This window comes from Rhipicephalus sanguineus, chromosome 8, assembly GCF_013339695.2.
Source record: "Rhipicephalus sanguineus isolate Rsan-2018 chromosome 8, BIME_Rsan_1.4, whole genome shotgun sequence".
Taxonomy (NCBI): domain Eukaryota; kingdom Metazoa; phylum Arthropoda; class Arachnida; order Ixodida; family Ixodidae; genus Rhipicephalus; species Rhipicephalus sanguineus.
This window is the reverse complement of record NC_051183.1, coordinates 59,859,657-59,877,926: the sequence shown is the minus strand read 5'-3', so window position 1 is coordinate 59,877,926 and position 18,270 is coordinate 59,859,657. Positions and strand designations below refer to the sequence as shown.

At 44.8% G+C, this 18,270-nt stretch overlaps 1 long non-coding RNA gene across 1 annotated transcript; it reads right to left on the bottom strand.

Annotated features, from left to right (window-relative positions):
* Positions 1-6,188: 6,188 nt before the first annotated feature.
* LOC119402766 (uncharacterized) lies at positions 6,189-16,728 on the bottom strand. Its single transcript, XR_005185916.2, has 4 exons — positions 16,671-16,728; positions 12,568-12,621; positions 8,933-9,011; positions 6,189-6,316 (listed from the first exon to the last, which is right to left on the bottom strand). It is a non-coding gene; the product is annotated as an uncharacterized LOC119402766 (long non-coding RNA).
* Positions 16,729-18,270: the final 1,542 nt, after the last annotated feature.

Genomic DNA, 18,270 nt, shown 5'->3' with positions numbered 1-18,270 from the left:
CGTCCATTTTGTGACATACATATCTTTTTCAAGTAAAAATCTCGCTCAACGATTGCTTCCCACGTGCTTTCAGAAACAGTCGTATAAAATTATTATGGCACGTGAAATACGATGAGAAATGCGGCTCCAACGTGGTGTACGCAAAGTTTTCATGTAGCGACATGTGGCAACAAGTGATGCATTGAAAATTCGACGAACGCCTTTCTCAAACGGCATGCCCATAGACATGCTGGGGGGGATCGCACACCATTGTGGTAGGCTGAGCCATGCTTTCAAGAAGGGAGAATTCGCATTTTTTTTTCGTCTCCTTCAACCTCTACCCCCACCCCTCCCTCCCTTCCCCTCGTTCAGCGTCATTGTCGCGAAACTCGCTTGACCAGGCAGGGTAGGGTAGCCGTCCAGACGGAGGGACAATCGTAGCTGCGGGAGCAGGTTTTTTTCACTCCGACCAGCAGAATTCTTCAAGAAGTGCGGTGTGTGGACATGTGTGGTGGAAAGTCAAATCGTGCACGAGACGGATACGCGGCAGGATTCCGGCATTGTTTTCGGCAGAGATCACCGCAGCGAGAAACCAGTGGCCCCCTGCGTCCATGTTGAACTCGCTCACCTCATATAAGGCCACCACGCGTTTACTACTGTTTACGTGTCATCAGATTTTTGTTCTCTTCTTCTCGCGTATTCTCTATTGACCATCGTGTTTTGTGTATTCTGATATGGTGCGCTTGCATTTTTTATTCGCTCGTGTTTTAGCGATCCAACGGGCACACGTGAGTGGTTTTTATGCACGATTCCTCTCTGTTACAATCTTACCTTTAGATTAGGAATGCGTGCGTGTCTATCTTGTTTAGATGTAGAGTTCATGGGATCTTGTGGTACCGCTCGCAATGTTTCTCGCGTCGTGTGCAGCAGTTTATCCATCTTTTTGGCTCTAAAGTTATCACTGAAAAATTGCAATTCCCGCTTAAAGGATAACGCTAATTTAATTGCCAGTCATGTGTTGCGAATGCCTACCGTTCCTTGGTGAACTTAATAAACGTGGGGGGGGGTGCTCCTCTGCTCGTAATTAGCTCACGCGTGTACACAATCTTCTAGTCTAGTTCTCGCTTTTTCGGCAAGCCGCCTAACATTATCTTTCTTTTCTTCGGGTCCGTGTTTAATCCTACTTTAATGCTGCCTTCGTTTACATCTCCAGAATTTTTTTCGTGATTCGGCACCGTCGTTACTGAAAAGCGCGATATCGTCCGCAAAACGCAAGTAGCTAAGGTATTCTTCGTTAATCCTTATTCCTATTTTTGTCCGTTTTAGTTCTTTCAATATTTATAGTGAATGTGCCGCGCATAACGTTGAAGAGATTGTAACTCTTCGCATAGGCGTGCGCACAGTGGGGCAGGGGGGCGGCCGGCCCACGTAGTCACCAAAGAAGAGGTGGGCGCAAGGTCTGCCAAACACATTGACTTAATAGGGAGGGCGGGGGGGGGCGATGAACCTTCGCCCCCCACCCCCTCTGAAGGGGAACCCTGCTCACGCCTATGATTTTGCGCCCGATCCCATTCTCGATTAGGATTGTCCTGCTTTTTTTGAGGAATACGGTGGCTGTGGGGTTGTTTTAGATGTTGGCTACGGTATCTATAGATGTTTAGATATTCCTTTATGGCATAATTATTCCGGAACTGCTGGCGTGTGTTGATATCTGTGAATAAATTTGTGTTTATCACCTTGCAAATGTGTTGCTCCTTAATTTCTCAGACAGTTGGTGCAGCAGGCCTTTCATCAATTTAGTTTTGTTAGAGACAATATTGACTTTCGTTCTCGGCCTTGCACGGTTCGACAGAATTGTGGGTCTTAATCGCACACTAAGACATCAGTGGAGCAGTCTACCGCCGGTGTCTCCATATAAACTAGCTATGTGCCGACCACGACGGTACAGTACTACTGTACTTAACGCACGGTAAGCCACCACTGCTAAAACATAATAACGGGTGTAAACGGTCACGCCGGCGGCTACCCGACGTCGGCGGGGCCGACGCCGCGCCAGCATCGGCTAGCATACATAGGCCCAATGACGGCTTGCCATCATCGGCTGAATAACGGCAGGCCCGTCTCGGACCGACGCTGGCAGGCCCACGTCGGCCCGAAGCCGGCAAGCCCGCATCGGCCCAAAGGCGGCTAGCCGACGTCGGGCCGATGCGGGTGAAAGTAGCGCGAGCGTGATTTGCCGACGTGGGGCCAATATTGCTGCCGTCATTACCCGACGTTGGGCCGAGATCGGTCCAATGGCGGCGTGCTGCCTGGGAATGGACACCACTTTTAACGACATTGGATTGCATGTATTCCCTGCAGGTATGTACGACCTTTAACACCGGAAGTAGCTGAGTCATTGCAAACAGTGTTTAACCATGTCTTATTTTTATATTGACTACATTTTTAGGATTGTCTACAGGAGCACTGTGTTCAAAATATACCTCTACAACTGCAATGAAGGCGGCAGCCGTTAGCACAATTCGGCAAAAAGCAAGTCGACAATTAGACATATGCCGCAGCAATATATATATATATATATGTATATATATATATATATATATATATATATATATATATATATATATATATATGTATATATATATATTATTGTAGTAGCGCGAAGAGGCATGAAAGGGCACCATGAAGGTGCGGTCGGGCTGCCACTGCGAATTTCAATCAAAATGGCGCGCTACCTCGATAGGCATGGCACAAGGATCATATAGTCTTGTTCGCGTTGTGCTCTTGCCGGTTGCTTCGTATTGAGACAGGAGACAGTACGAAAGTAGCCTCGCTGCCTGGAGCCGTCGTATTCCTTTACGCTATCGGTTTGTAGTTAAACGAGATTGGCTCATAAGAAGTTAGCTGCTAGCCTTAGTTTGTATAACGTTCCTAGTTGTCGACGCAGCATCCAATTCTGCGCCCTTGCGGCGAGAGTGAGGTTTTTGTTTTGTAATAAAATTCCTCAAAATGCTATAGATTCCTCGAACTTACCTATTTGCGTAAGAGATAAAACAATAAGAAGCTCAGTGAAACTGTGTTATGTGGTGGCGGGCGAAATAAGACACACCTATTAACGGCTTTAACCTAACATTAAGAAGTGTCAATGCTTTCGTGAGCACGTTCAGAAAGCAGCGCAAGAACTGTCCGAAATAGAAGAAAATCGCAAGGAGCATTCTTATGTTTATCGGCTGATACAGTTACCGCCGTTGTGAGTGTGAACATAGAAGGCAGATTTCGATGTTTTTCACTGGGCTCCAGCGTCCAAAAGTTGTCAACTTCGAAGGGGATTCTGATCTTTTGTCAAGGAATATACATAAGCAAAATGTCATCAGTGTGGTGGTGGTGGTGTCTTGACCACTTTTGCTGAACATCATTTTTGGTGCTTGACTCACGGTTACATTTACATTCAAGGCACGCCGCACTTTTCGTTATCAAGGATGCAAAATATTTCGTGTATTTTTAAAATCATGAATGACAAGGCTATTTTCGAGATTGTTCAATACGGTTCATTATTCATTTCAGCGCAATAGCACGTTCCAGAATACACATCCGTATACACGTCACGTACAAAATCTGATTATATGGCATAAGTGTGGATATCATGAGCAATACTTTTGTGACTAGATTAGGCGATAGAATTTTGTGACTAGATTAGGTGATACAAAGTAGGTATGAAGTGATCCGCCTGGGTCGGCATGTCCGCGGCTGGTAAAGTTTAATGCTCTAGCCAGGCGGTCCGCCCGTTGGTTTGCGGCTACATTTTCGTGAGCGGGTCACCATGTGATGTCATGGTCTTTTTGAAGGTTGGATCTTAGTATCCTAGGATGCTCTGGGGAAGGACGCCTCAGAGAAACAGTCGACAAGCGTCTCGTGAATCTTGGATAACCTGCGCAGATTGTCCGTTGTCCCCTGCTGCCCGGATGGCTAGTGCTATGACCGCCGCTTCTGCTACCGCGGTTCTCTTCGTACGTATTGTCGCCGACGTGATCGTTTGGTTTCCATTGGCGACGATCGCTGCAAATGCTTTTTGCCTCGTTGGGTATGGGCTGGAATCTGTATAGCAGGTGTCTGGGTCATTTCGTAACTGTTCCAACGCCACCGCTCTTGGTCGTCTGCGGCCGGCATTAACCGTGCGGTGTGTGTTTTTCGGAACCGGGCCGACGTGCATGCGTCCGCTCTGCTATTCAACATAGGAATGCGGAAATTGGCTCTAATGTTGGAGGATGACACTGAACTTGGAGTAGACATCTACGCCGAAGACATCACCTTTTGGGTGACGAAAGGTTCCTATGGAGACCGACAATACACTCTACGAAGAGCAGTCGACACAATTGACGAATACGCCAAGAGGGCAGGCATGGCAGGCGCGCCGGAAAAATCTGAATTCATACAAACCAGGCCCAAGAACACCCGCCGCACGCGCTCCCCAACATTCAACCTGGAGCTGAGCGGAAACCAGATAAAACAAGTGTCGGAGCTCAAGGTGCTGGGAATGCAGATAGAGGTGACTGACAGCGTGTTGTTAACGCTAAAGAAACTTAAGCACACAACCAGGAGCGTAGCGAGACTCATAAGGAGAGTAACCTGCAGTAATGAGAACATGACTGAAGGAGACACCAGAAGGCTGGTACATGCCTTCATCATTAGCTGCATTACATATGCTATCCCGTACCAACTCACACGCAGATGGGAAGCAGAGCTGGCCAACATACTCATACGCATTGCCTACAAAGCCGCACTGGGCCTCCCTGACTGCACTGACACAGAGCGCTTGGAAAGCTTGGGAATTTATAATACATACTACGAACACGCTGCAGCCGTGATCGCGCAGTGAGAGAGTCTCAACTCGGCGATGCAAGGCAGAGTATTGCTAAAAAGATCCCACGGTGCGCAACCGGGAGAACGCAGCCAAACGCCAGTGACTCGACGCAAACCCACCTCCAAATATGCTACCAAGGGCGGCACCAGACACACTAGCAACATCAAGGAGGTCTTTGCGGGACCACGAGTCAGTTGAGGCGATGCCTCGCATCGGGTCGCTCAGCAGTTCTTTGCCTCCTTGCGTGGTCGTTGCCTTTGGATATTGACATTGATCCAATTTGTATGAGGGGAAGCTTCGCGTTCAGCCATATTTCTTTAAGAAAAAGAGGCAGATTTTCTTCTCTCGCCTGCCTTACGACTACCCCAGCTAATGCCCTGCGAACATCCCTATCGAATCTCTTGCATCGCGCTTCCCCCTTTCCGTGATTGCCTTTGCGCATCCGAACGAATTCGAGTCGTAGAAAATAATGACGTGCTGTAGCTTTCGAGACGAAGTGACCTGGGCTTGGCTGTTTACCTTTTGAGCCTCATGAGTCACGGCTGAGGCTTTCTCCCCTTCTTCCCTCAAAACTACTTCCGAAAAGCTGGACCTTGTGGTCATTGCCCCGTCTTTGCCATGTCCGATTCTCTTTTCGCATCTCGCGTGCTCTGGATCGACGCCATCATCTTTCCGCCATCACCTGCCTCTTCTTTGTTCACCTTGACGACCTTCCATAACTCTTCTGCAATTGTTTAAGACTTTCTCATATAGCCTTCGTTATGTCTCGCTCTGTTGCTAGTGCACTCTCTAAGCCTGCGAGTTTCGTCAGTCCGGGCTGCCATCACTCACCATTTCCGCCTCTACCTCAAAATAAACCAACGTTTATAAACTAAACTTAACCGAGCAAACCGGAGATGTCGCTTGGCACTCATAGTTTGCCGCATTGCATTTTCTTATTTTGGTATGAAATAAAAAATAAATTTTTTGAGGCTTCAGTTTCCACTCGTTACCTTCAAGCAAACCGTACAATGTGTTTAGGTCGTGGTGCACATATTTTCACGAAGGGCGAGTCTGCACTCTGTCCAACCGGTGAAGCGTCCAAGCCATTCCAGGGAGTTCCAGTTAGTTGAATGATGAACTGGGCACTCAGACGCAGCAGCTTCAATTGCATCATACTGCGAAAACTGGGCTGGTCACTAATAGCATGACATGTATATCGTTAACGCCTAGGAAGAGTAGTCACACATGTCGGACTTCTGAGCCGTCCACTATTATTTTTACCCGTATTTCACTAGAAGTATTCGCTTGAAATATCTATTTTTTAAACTGTAGAAGTAACACAGAAATTGCAACACTGCACGGCCATTCTTTATTTTCAAAAATAACCGATTTGGTGAGTAGTAATCAGTAGCAATATGCTCGTGGTTTTAGAAAAACGATTGTGCCACTACATCCATGGCAATGAGGTGGGCAGGTGTATCCATTCTCGCATTTCTGAAAAAAAAAAACCAGCGCACAATAACAACCGTGACACACACACACACACATACACACACATATATATATATATATATATATATATATATATATATATATATATATATATATATATATATATATAATTCAGACCTACTTATAAGAATACTCGCATACCGCGAAAGTTCCATTGTAATAGCCGATCATTGTCATAAGCGGGTTCCATTATGAAACGTAGGGGTACGGCAGGCTGTTGTGAGAAAAGTATAACATCGATTGGAATATGCCAGCACAGATCAGTACTAAGGACTACGCTGTTGCAGATTTTTCGCACACGCTTCACCGACGCTTTCACGGCGCAGCCACAAGACCCACAGAGTCAATCTATAGCTTTACGAATTGGTTTCGGTTGCGCCATAGTGTGCCTTGTTAATGTTGCCGTTTTGTATCCAGGGTAGCTCCTCTAATACCACATAATTTCAATTTCGTCTCATAGAACGATTCCTGAAAGGTGCCTTTAAGAGGCTCCGGGATGGTGCAAGCTCTGGTTTGAAGGCACCTCAAGTCAGCCAACTTAAACCTCTCCATTACTGTGCTGGGGGGTGGCTACATACACCTCCAATTTCTGCTGAATTGGATAGTGTCACCAAATGAGAAGAGTCTAGACCTATCGTTCCGTTCCATCTCCTCCACGGCCACTGTGCCACCCCCCCCCCCTCCTTTCTAAATCACTGTGCATATTTCAACACAAGTGCGTAGTAATGCTTCAAGTTCATAGAGCTTTTGCCAAGTTGAACAATATTACAATAACCCATGGGTATAGTGGAGCATCCGTTACGTTCGGCTCCGCAGACCTAACGCGGCTTCAGTAAATGCAGGTGAATTATAAATTTATTTTTTTATCCGCACTCTTTACCAAGACGAGGTCAACGTTGCAACGAAACAGCGGCTCGCCGTGGGGGCTCGCCGTCACTGTCTCTCAAATGGGACTTGAACGTAGGCTTTGGCGTGTTGCTAATCCATTTCACTATTCTAACGCACTTGTTAACAACGCAAACGACAGAAGAACGTCACGGTTACATGACTCTGGATGGGCTGGACAGGGTAGCTAGAGATGGCTGAGCATGCGGAAGCACATGGTCGTTCTCGAGACTCGCAATGCTTGGCCACTGGCCATGAATGTCATATACCGTTGCCACTGGGCATGTAATACGATACTATCACATGACCCGTGTTTCCACTCAGCCATATGTGGGGCCTTGATGAAGCAAGCGAAGGTTTACTGTTCAGTCACCTTCGCTCGAAATGTTCGCGAGCTACGTGACTCGTGGTTAACTAGGACTCATTTAAAAGGTGTAGCAAAGCTCGCAATCGTTTGGGGTGAACGTGAATGAACAGTAAATATTGTGTGGGGAAAATTGCTTTACTTTTTGAGAAATGCCTGGGGCTGTACTTTTCACTTTCTGCTTGTAAAATGTGCGTTTAGCAAGCATGCTGCCCGCGTAGCACCGAAGCCTTGCGGTATTGTTCTCGGGGATATTGCTCAATAAGAAGAGTTAAACATGAATAATATGACAGTTTCACCGCAAAGGCAAATCAATGAATGCGATAGCAGCAAATTGGAATGATACGCAATGTAACTCTAGCCGCTAACGACTTTATCACACAACCTGGCGCAATTCAACAGAATGCGCTCGTAAGGAAAAGTGCCCAGTTTAGCGACCGAAGCGACCTTCTTGGTGTTCACGCCTTCAAGAAAAAATTAGCTGCGAAAATACAGGAGATAGAAAGGTGGGAGCCGTCTGCTGACCGCTGCAAAGACAGGGCGCGTGCGACTGTTAAAAGTACGCTGTTTTTGCCAGAGACTAGCTCCTAAAGACGACAGACACATTTACTTTCGGCATGAGCTGCGATCGTCGGCTGCTCTTTTACACTTTCACTTGCACATTTAAGATTCGGCAAGCGGGGTGGTGTTATCGCACTTAGCGTCTATTAGGAACATCACGGCGACGCTTACTGCGATGCAAATAATGCGCCTGGAGTGTTCATTTATTGGTTATCGCAATAAAACAAACGGTGTGGCAGTCCTTGGATACGTTGACTATATTTGTCTTTTAAGGAAAGAAGGCTCTACCAAGGTAGGCAAATGCTAAGTAGGTAAATGTTCCTGGGGTATTCGTATATTGGCTATCGCAATGATACAAAATGTTTGGCAGTCTTCTGATACGTTGACTATATTTGTCTTCTTCTGAAGATAGAAGGCTGTACCAAGTAAAAGTTAGGTACGTATATGAACTTGGAGTGCTTATATAATGGCTATCACAATAAAAGGAACTGTTGCCGTCTTTAGGGACGTTAACTACATATGCTTCCTTTAAATGTAGAAAAATGAGCCAAGGTAGGTGAATCCTAGGTTCAGCTTCGCTCTCGCTACAAGTAACCTGTGACGACACTAACACACGTTATAGTTGGTTATACTGTGTACTTATGCTGTATACTGTGTATTTGGTTATAGTGTATATACTGTACTCGTTGAAATGAGAGCATACAATAGGGACAAAAAGTTTGGTACGTTGTCATCTGTCTTGTACGAATCCTCATTGTTTTCACATTTGTCATAATACTGTTACTCACATATTTATAGCAGCTCTCGCTAGCAATTCGCTCTTCAACTTTCCCATTTACTGACAGGTCCTGCGGCCGGCCTTCGCATCTGAAATGTTTCAAAGTATGCATTAGAAGGCTTGCATAATTCTCAAGAAATGTTCTGTATTTAACTTGCATACCTACGACCATAGGTCGGCAAACTCACTCATGAGTCGACTCACTCAGACTCACTCAGGCTCAGATCGGGACGTGAGTGTGAGTCTGAGTGAGCCCGAGTGAGTAATGTTTTTGTGAGTCTGAGTCCGAGTGAGTCCGGTTGAGAAAAAAATATAGTGAGTCTGAGTCCGAGTGAGTCCAGTTGAAAATTTTTGTGAGTCTGAGTCCGAGTCAACACTAAGGACAAGATATATTTCATGAGTGAGTCTGAGTGAGCTCCACATGTTTTGCTGACCTATGGTCCTATCACCTCAACTTCAGCGTTACTATCAGCCTTATGTCGGCTCACGTTTATACTCACGTCTACTCACATATACTTCCACGCGCTACCGTTCATACGTAAGCTCGATATTTATTGAGAGGCGTGAGTTACAGAGGGAGAGGGGGCGTCCTGACCTCTCCCCGCAAACTTTTTCACGGGAAGTTATTGATAAAAATATCTCGTGTGAGTCATCTCTTTCAATAAAATGTCCTTACTGAATTGCAAACTCTGATAACTCGTATTCGAAGGTACGAGATCAAAATGTCCAAAGTAGAGCATCGATAATGCGAGATGTTGGTGTGAAAGAGCATTGAAACTACGGCAGAAAAAGCTAATTACATGCGAACGGACTCATGAGTCGACTCACTCAGACTCACTCAGACTCAGATCGAGCTGTGAGTCTGAGTCTGAGTGAGTCCGAGTGAATTAAATTTTGGTGAGTCTGAGTCCGAGTGAGTCCGGTCGAGAAGAATTATAGTGAGCCTGAGTCCAAGTGAGTCCAGTTGAGGAAAAGTTTGGTGAGTCTGAGTTCGAGTGAGCCCTAAGGGCAAAATACATTTCGTGAGTGAGTCTGAGTGATCCCCAGAATTTTTGCCGACCTATGCCTACGACCATAGAAGTCTGGATACAGAACTTTACACTTCATTTAAAATAAAAGGTCAAGAGGGAGCTCTGTTATAGGAGTCGAGCTTGAGATTGCAGGCTCTTGCTCTGTTGTCAGCTGCGGCCGCGACACGCCGCCTCCACTGCAGCGGTAGGCCGATAAGTTTACGGTGGCTTCTTGGCCCAGGCTCGCTACAACTTGCACCGTCAGGCGCGCCAACTAGCTGACGCGGGCCAAGAAACCATCGCCAGCTAATCGGCCGGCCACTGCAACAGAGCCGGGGAGTGGCAGCCTCAGCTGATTTGCTTCGCTCAAGCCACGGCTGAGAGCAGCACCTTCGCTCCCGCGCGAATGCGCTAGTCACGTGGTTCTTTTTTGTATTTCGAGGACTTTCTTTGCGGCTTGGAAGAACTGGTGTACGTGAGACTTTCTTTATCGCAAATAATGCAATTGCGGTTTCTGAAGACGGTCTCGAACTTTGCAAATCGCATTTCTTGTCTAAATCAATGTTTAGAAATTTAGTTAAACAATTCTAATGAACAAACTGGTTATTAACCGAACAAAAAAAATATCTGTGCTGCGCAGGATGACTGTCAGCAATTTGCAACTGAGTTGAGTCGCCTGCCTCTAATATTGTATTTGTATGTAGCCCTTGGCTAAATATAACTGGGGCACCCGGTATATATATATATATATATATATATATATATATATATATATATATATATATATATATATATATATGTATATATATATATAGAATTTCTGGCTACCGTAATAAAAAAAATTGTGAAAAACTTCGTACAATAATTTAGGAAATAGGAAACAAAACACACAATTATTTTACCCTAACAATTTCGGCGGGCGGTCCAGCCTTATTCGGCGGATATATATATATATATATATATATATATATATATATATATAGAGAGAGAGAGAGAGAGAGAGAGAAAATATTAATAAGAACTAACAGACAATAACGCCAAGAAATATATAGTGTTGTTTGTAGTAATTTGAATATAAATATGAAGAAATTAAAGTGGACGAAAAGATAACTTGCCCCGAGAAAGGACCGAACCTGCGATTTTCGAATAACGCGTCCGATGCTCTACCACTGAGCTACTGCGGCATTCATCCTCTCGTCCACTTTATGGGGTATATATGTGGATTTAAAGGGACAATAAAGAGCAAAACGATTTTTCTCGCATTAGTAAAGTAGTCTTCCACGATACCAAAAACACCACGCTTTCTACGCGAAGACGCTTAATAAGCGAGAAAACGCGCAGAAAGGAAATACAGGTGGCGACGCCACCTTGGAATTCCCGCACCATTTGCCGTGACGTCACATATTTTTGATGGCGCCTGCTTGGGCCTACCTAGCCCCTAATCGGTTAAATCGAAGTACATTGTCATCTGAAGCGGCCAGACACTTGACATAACGAGTTTGTTGAAATTTTGTCGAGCCAGTGGCGCCAAAATACGTTAAATGCTATTGGAAGTCTCTTACGTCACGAATTACAAAGTTCGGCGCGAAATTTAAAAATGAAACTTTGAACTTGGTTTTCTCCTCTAACAATAAACCTATGGTGGTGAAATAAACTACACAAGAGTTCTCCGAGCACACTTTATCAATCTAAACCAATTCATTGTTTCTCTTTAGTGTCCCTTTAAACCTAGGAGCGTTAGCCAGTGCCGATCGCAGCCATGGCGGCGAGCGTGGTGCACTCTTTTTCTGCCTGTTGGCGTCACGTCGTACATCATGTTTTTTAGGAGCGGGCAGCTGACTTTACGTTTTCACATTTATCTTCTAATTACTACAAATAGCACGCCCTATATTTTCCTTGGCATTATTGCCTGTCAGTTCCCTACTGAAACGTTCCGTATGCCATTCCAATAATTGTTTCCATACGGAATCCATATATTTTCCGTATATTTTCCATATATTCCCGTAAGATTCTTACGGAAACATGCGGAATTATTGCAATGGCATACGCAAAGTTTTAGTATGATTATGATTCTATATATATATATATATATATATATATATATATATATATATATATATATATATATATATATATATATATATATATATAGCTTTATAGACCCTGCTCTTGTTTTCACAGGTTGCCAGTTTCCTATAATTCTCGCATTTAAAAGATGGTGTTCCGCTGTAGGTTCTCTTCATCCTACTCCTCATGAAATACTTTAACATTAGGTTTTTTTCTGAATTTCGTACTTTAATTAACCGTCCAGTTGTCTATTCCCGAATTGGAAAGGAATTTAAGGCAGGTATTTAGGGATCGGTGGTGCGCCACAGTACGCCACATTTATTGCGTTTGAGAATCTCACACCTTTTAGTTGCTGACTCTTCTTTTTGTGTCAGCTATTAACGTACACCTGTCGGCGGGTCTGTAGCGACGATAATATTCTTCCTAATCTATATATGTACCACTTTTCGCGATCAATATCACTCATTGAAAACACCAACATAGGTTTAGGGTAATAGAGCACTTCAAAAAATGAACTGTGATTTAATGGCAGAGCGTTGAAATATCAATAAGACTTGTTTTTGCTTACCTCATTGTGCAGAATACAAGTAATATTACTAAAAATGTGCTCATCTTGTCCATACTGAAACAGTAATTTAGGTTTTCAGGATATAAAGCATGTGAAGGTCAAATTATACAGTCTGTACACATGTTGAATACGCACTTGAAAAACATTTTTCTAATAAAGTGTATATCTTGTATCGAAAAAAATTATCGTCATGTGCATTGCGTGCCTTTCAGTTAGTCGAAATCGCAGTCTTCACGAAACTGTTGAAAGCTCAGGGGTTTCAAGGAGTGCGCTGCACAGATGACGGTGATTTCTCTTCAGTACGCCGTAATGCAGGCGATCATTTCTAAAGCACATCCGAAAAGAACATTTAAGGAAGTTGCTAGTTTTGCGTTTGAAACTGAAATGTAATGCATCCAAATACTTGGATTTTCAGCATGCACAATGTAAAATGATATACTGAGACGCAGGGTACGGAACGAGGGAGACAGCTGTATGCGCACAGAAACTGCTTAGTTACCTGTTTGCAATTTTGCACTAAAAACTAGAGCTCAAAACCAACATAGATAATTGGCTTACGAAATATCAGCTATCGTAGCTTAGCAGGTCAGTTGTCACGCCGCTAACCTCGAGAATGAAGGTCATATTTCCGGCCACATGGACCGATTTTGTATGCTGGTAAAATGCAAAAACAGGCAAGTCACTAAAACACAGGCGAGATATAGGTGCATGGTAAGTGACTCAAGCTCTTCAGGATTAATCTGAATTGCCCCGCTATGCCGTTTGCCATGCATGGTTCAGGTATGTACCGCGGTTGTCCCACGCCAAACCAAATACTAATCTTCTTTAATCTTAGTGTAGCTTTTTGGCGAAGCTCGTTGCAAAGTGGACACTCTGGTCCCGTGATCTGCATCTCGCACCCATCGTCCCCTTGCGTATGTTTTCGGGGTTGAGCAACGCATCGGTATAAATACAGTGAAACCTCGGTGATACGAATCTCACGGGACCACCAAAAATATTCGTATCATCCGAAATTCGTATCACCAGAAAGCATGGAAAATTAGCATGCGACAAAACAAAGCTGGCGTACATTTTCATTGTTTTTCAGGGCCGCAGCAACGTCAGGAAGAACCCTGAATGATTGTCAGTTAACGTTTTAGATATCGGCAATCATACCAGCACTCGTAAATATATGACCGGTACGCGCGTATTTAATTAATGAACCAGGTGCGTCGTGATCCGCGACAGCAGTAGCCGCTTCCAAATTTAGTATGCTTTTTTGCATGACACCCGCGTACTGCAGCGAAAGTAACAAAAGAAGCGCTTTGACGCGATGGATTAAGGCCACAAAATTACAGAACCACGGTCCTGTGTTATGATTTTGTTATCGCGAAGGTTTTTGGGTTGTTTTTTGGGAGATTTACGGCCGTGCCCGCACAAGTGCGACGTCAACGGTCGCGCATGTTGAGGTTGTGAGGCCTGACTCCATCACCAAGACCGTCCTCGCCTGCTTTCGGTCCTGGTCCTCCTTTCATAGGATTTATGATGCACGAGGCAGGCACGTGTTCACACAGTACAACGACAGGAGCCCACGTCGACGCGTTAAAAAAAAAGCAGGGAGCTAATGCCCTCTACATGTAATCTAAACGCGAAGGCACATGGAGGCACATGAGAGCCTCAAAGATTCGCACACACTATCTCGGAGGCCGTGACGCGTGTCTGAAGGTTTTTTCTGACCGCAAGAAAAGTGTTTTTCTTACACCGTGACTCGGACGATTTGGCGGTGCTGCGCGCATGCCCACACTTGCTTTCCCGCGCTCGCACGTGCTTGGCGCGCCTTCCGCGACAGCGCGGACAGCACCTCTTCGTACCTGGGCGGTAGCGTACGTTCGTATCAAACGTCGCTGGGTGAAAATCGGTTCGCAACAACCGTACTCCATTACACTGCAGGCCAATGGGCCTTGGCCGGGACCAAGGAAAAATTTGTGTCACCCGGAAATTCGTATGAGCTGTGATCGTATCACCGAGGTTTAACTGTAGTTCGTCCTATGAGTACATATTGAAATTTTTGATTCAATCTTATAAAAGCGTATAGCCACACTTCATCCACAATCCCACATCTGATAATGCCCCAACATGATGCCTGCATAGGGTTCTTTCCAATACACTTTCGAGACACGCCATAGCTTTATGGAAAATTACCTGAGCGTCACACTGATGCGTGTGTTGGATTCCACCTCGAATTCAGATTTTGATCATTTGCTTCCGCCGGAATTTTTCCCTCACTGATAACGCCGACACCGGATTTTCTGCGGCAGGGGCCCCTTAAAGCTCTCTCGTCAAAATGCCCAACGTCTGCTTTCGATGTTCCTGGATTTACATAGACTATTATGTTGGTATGTCCCACACGTGTCTGGGAGAAACGGGCTCCTGGCGTAAACGACAGGCATTTCATATTATTTATGTTATGAACTCTGGGTCATGTTCGTCATATACTCATGCCCTTGTGGTTCAATTTTGGTATACGCCAAGTTAAGGAGATCCCGATGAGAGCGCCTAACGTCGACGCCTGGATAACGGTTGAAAAGCCTTTTGTCCCCTGAGAAATGCTTCACATTTAAAAACAGAGCCGTTTTTCGCACTGGATTGCACAGGAAACACAAGTACGCTCTCGGATTCATATGCACTACTGCGAGATGCCAGGAAACAGGTGTGTCGCATGGCTGAGGAGACTTATTTCACTGCGACCATGCTGTGGCGCACTGCTTGGCGCTTGATACGCTGACACTTTAGGTGCAGACTGCTGGCACATACTGGAGCCAGTAATGATTCATCCTCTCTGAAATGCCTCCAGGATTACATGCTGTGGAAGGTATTCACATTATAAGAGGAAAGTGTGTAACAGCTACATCTTACCAGTGCTTACCTACGGAGCAGAAACCTGGAGGCTTACATATAGGGTTCAACTTCAACTGAGGGCGACGCAGCGAGGAATCGAGAGGAATATGATAGGTGTAACCTTAGGGACAAGAGAGAGCAGAGTGGGTCATGGAACAAACGGGCGTTAAGGACGTTTTGGTTGAAATGAAGAAGAAGAAATGGTCATGGGCAGTGCATGTAGCGCGACGGCAAGAAACCGCTGGTCAGTAGAAAAAATTGACTGGATTCCAAGAGAAGAGAAATGCGTGAGGGGGAGACAAAAAGTTAGGTTCGCAGTTGATATTAAGAAGTTTGGGGATATGACGTGGCAGGAGCAAGCACGGGACCCGGTCGATCGGCGGGGCATGGGAGAGGTTTTTACCCGGTGGTGGGCGTAGTCAAGCATTCTCAAATCATGAATTGTAGTGTGCCACTATCACTCAAAAGGAAGATATATGACAGCTGCATCTTACTCGTACGTACCCACGAAGCAGAAACCTGGCGGTTCACAAAGAGGGCTCAACTTAAATGTGTCAGGCTATGTTAGTAACCCAGGCTTAACCGTAGTCAGGTTCATGACGATGATGATGACCATGATAGTGTAAGATCACTATCGTTTCGCATATACCTCTTTGAAATGCGAGGAAAATATGTTGGCAAGATGAATAGCAAGCTGCGATGACCCCATTTTGAATGTGTATTGTCATTATTGCATTCAAGCCCATCGTCGTCAAGCTGGTTGAACGAGAAGGCTTTACAATGCCATGGACACTAATTGCGGTATACCCTTTAGAAAATTTCAAATATTAAGCATTTCTACGCTGCCCGAGTAAGAAAACGGTCTATTCGTCTATGTGTCCCTCTGTCACGCAAGGCGATCGAAGCTGTAAGGAAATAAATGAATAACAGAAAAGAAATATTTACCCGGATGCTTCACTTTGAACCAGGCCCGCAATCCGAAAGCGAGTGTCTAAACTATTAGGGTTAACGCTTATTTTTTCTTTATTACTAGGCGGAAAGCCGCTACACTTCTAACATCACGTTACAATCATGATGGCAGGATCCAATACGTTCAGAGTGGTTACGAGCTGCAAGGCGGCAAACCATTTGGCAGTCCTAAAAATTCTCTCTACAAGAACTTGGACATAAAGTAAAGCAATAGTGACGGTGACCACCTCGCGTCAGTAAAACCTTAATAAACTTACTGCTTGTTTCACTGTTGCAAAAACCCAACAAATACCCCGAAGTGTGATGAAGTGTTGGGGTAATCAGCTGAATGAGAACGCTACAGTTCTGTAGACAGAGCGCCTTTATATACTAGAATTTAATGCGATCGCAGCAGTGTTGAATATTATACAAGGCTAAATTAGCATAGGCTGCTCTTAACATAAATAGTTATGATGTCGTGCTGGAACACAGTGGATCAGGCTAACTATTCATTTCATGCTGATGTTGCTACCAGCTTATGTGTTCTCAGCAATACTTCCTCGTTGCCGCATTTATCATGTGATGTAGATGCAGTGATGCACTAGAGATCTGTGAGGGCGGTATTCTGCGCATATATTAGGAAGTTATGTTAATCATAAATACGAAAGAACTCGGCCTATCCACTGCACGTCATTGCACGTGCTCTTCTTTTTTTTATTTTATACTTCGAAATTTCAGCCTTAAATCCATTGACGGCATTCGAGACCTTCTTCAGACGTTGTGTTATATCACAGGCTCCTTCCCTTTCCCACAAGGCGAAGGAAACGTCATTTCATCATGGGTGTGCGTGTCTGGCTAGAGTTGCAAATATGTTCGTTCGAGTTAGCCGAAACATTGCCGACTTTCTCGAAATTATCTTGGCAGTAATGTCCGCCGCGGTGGTCTCGTGGTTATGGAGCTCGACTGCTGACCCGAAGGTTGCGGGTTCGAATCCGGGCCAAGGCGGCCGCATTTAGGTGGAGGCGTTATAGTATGAGCCCGTGTGCTGAGATTTAGGGGCACGTTAAAGAAACGCAAGTGGTCGATATTTCCGGAGCCCTCCACTACGACGTTTCTCATAATCATATAGTGTGTGTAATAATAATAATAATAATAATAATAATAATAATATATTATTATTATTATTATTATTATTATTATTATTATTATTATTATTATTATTATTATTATTATTATTATTATTATTATTATTATCTGAGCAGTATTGCTGATTAAAGCCAGCAAATATAACGGCTAATAAGAAGGGTGGGTTAGCCGAAAGCCGGCGTGTGGTACGAAAAGTCGCATCACCACCCACGCGTCTCTTTCCTCGAGGCTCTCGCTCTGCGCGTTCACTTCGCCTACACGGTGTTCGCATGAATAGGCAACATCGTCTTTGATAAAGTGTGATTGTCGCTCTCTTCTTTGCGAAAGCCTGAAACCTAGGCGATAAAAAGCATAAAGACGATGCCGTCAGAGCAGACGCCACTGAAAGCTTCCACGGACGGATGCTGGCCGACTGGAGAGTATGAAGGAAGCGGTGGATGGTTTCCGTCTTCCATTGATCTTAGGCAAATGCATGGGACCCTGTGAGTCTTTCCATATCGAAAGCATCCTCTACTTCATTTAGGCTCATTTTTATGAAACCACAGATATTGACACGCAAGCGCATTTCTGGAGTAGCTATCATGTTCCGAATAACCCCCAAATCGATAACATGGCCCCCGCGTGTGATGTGTTATATGTGCACATGAGAGCGTGCCAGGACTGCCGATCATCGAACCTGAAGCAGATATGAAACGCGCCGGCAGTCTCCGTCTCGCGCGGAGGCGCATGAAG